Here is a 2,348-nt window from a genome sequence, read left to right as displayed (position 1 = left end):
CACAGCCATTTGTCAGCAGTACAGTTGATTAAACACACATAATAATTGAACTTTCTGGTTCATGTTACACAACAAAGTGTTATTTAAGGAATCATCTTGTCATCCCATATAGGATGCATAGTGTAAGGGGGCTATGTCACTAATAATTATTGCATTACTTTTTAAATAATTTTATTTCTGTTCTCATAAACCAGTGGGATTTAGTGTACTGTTATTTTTAAACAGTGTAAAATTATTTTCCCTTGTTTTTAAATGAGACGTTTTGCTTTGGCATTTCTGAAATCACTGTACATGCATATTAAACACATTCAAAAACTTGATAAAGCCTGAAAATAAAAATGTGAAATTAACGGAAAAATAATTTACATAAGGCACATGAGTTTAAAAACATTTTTTTAAAGAGAAGCATCAATAGCAGTATATTTGTAAAAGACCACATCTCTTGACGTTTTAAACACATACATTCTCACAAACACAAAGGTAAGACCATTTGACGTTTGAAATAAAATAAAAAATACATAAGTCATACGCCACTGTATGCTTTGTCTTGTTTATTGGTTGTACTCATACATTTTCAAATGGACTATAATTGTATCTAAAGATTTCAGGTGAATTGTACCATCTCTAAAGGCAGACAGAAACAAAATGTCACACCTAGAATACAGAGCAACTCTCAAAACAGATGCCAGGTTTTTAATAAATGATGTTCATTCATATAGTAACATGAAAAGAAAAATCATATATTTATAATGCTACTTTTAGCAAATAATATATAGAATTTTCATGATATTGGTGATGTAATGAGCTCCTGATGAGAGTTGCTTTGTGTTGCAGGAGTTCGGTCACGTCGCAGAGTTGACTTATTCAATTTATACATCTGTGGAGGAACAGCAACTATCAACACATTTGTGCTTATCTTTTTTTTTTTTTTCTGAAGTTTTCTTTTTTTTTTTATGTCAAATATCCATTTTTAACAATCGTTTTCACAAGAACAGACTGAGTAATATCGGTCATAGTTTTGTATACCAACATGCTCACAAGGGTTTGTTGCTTTTTTTTTTCTTTTTGCACGTGTGTCACACTGACATACATCGAAACAGATGCCCTTTGTGTCAAACAGTAGATTTCAGGTCTGCCATGCTTTCCTTTGTGGTTGGCAGGCTTGTCAAAGGCAGAAGAAAAACAATAAGGGCTCCAGTCAAGTACTTGGGTTTCACATACAGGCCTCGACTTTAACATTAGAAGGAAAAAAAAAAGTCAGACTTGAAATAGAAGCAGTAAAAATAACGTAAATCTGCAATCTTTTTTCTATCATCCATTTCATACATCATGTGTCGCAAAACCCAAGTTGTGCACATTTATAATTTACATCATCCATTGTCATTTCAGGCAGAACAACAATTATCTCATGCATTCTGATGGTCAAAACTGGTCTGGTCAACATATAATTACATCATTCTGGGGTTGTATTGTGCACGGGAGCTTGTTTATATATTCATCTCTGTATTTTCAAATACTTCCATATTTTAGTGTTTTTGTTAATTTACATACATTGTGCAAAAAACAGCTGTATACTATTTTAGAAGGCCACTGGGTGTCTTGGTTATTATTTTTTTTATTCACCACTAACTGCATGTTTGAAAATGATCTTGTAACAAATTTGTGTATATATATATATATATGTATATATCGTTTGGTTGTTTTTTTTTTGTTACCACTGGAAAAATCAAACAAACACAGTTCTACCTATGTAGGGAATAAACTGGGACGAAAAGAAATTAATGAATTAGCTGTGCAACATCTGTCTCAAATGATGTGAATTGTGTTTGGATTTGTGTTTTAGCCACTGAAGCACAAAATCCTAAGGCTGAACTAAAAACTTAATCATTTAAGGTAATTAAATGATGGTCAAATGTTCAATTATGTATGTTTAGCAATCTAGTTGTGCTTCAAACCAGAACAACTAGCTAGAACTGTATTTCCCATAAAGTGAGGCGTTAACTAGTGCAGACACTTTTTGTTAGCTAGTATTGTGCTGAACTGATCACGACTGATGGAATATGAAATAGACAGGCAGAAGTTGTAAAAATCTAAAATACGCATCGCTAAACATAGTTATCGACATGAACAATGGCAAAAATGAGGATTTAGTTTTGGTTCTTCAATCATTTCATTGAAATTTAACCAAAGACAAAAGTTTTTTTTGTTTGTTTCTATATTGTCCAACGTTTTTGGGAGAAAAACAAAATTATTCACAGCTCCATGTGTTGGTTTGAAAAACTCAACTATCCTATTTGAGTTTATGTTTGTAATCATTTTCCTTCAGATAAGTGTACTATTCCAGTGTT

The sequence above is a fragment of the Nematolebias whitei genome, chromosome 14, assembly GCF_014905685.2.
Source record: "Nematolebias whitei isolate Nwh7 chromosome 14, NemWhi1, whole genome shotgun sequence".
NCBI classification, from domain to species: domain Eukaryota; kingdom Metazoa; phylum Chordata; class Actinopteri; order Cyprinodontiformes; family Rivulidae; genus Nematolebias; species Nematolebias whitei.
Note: the sequence above shows the minus strand (reverse complement) of the source record.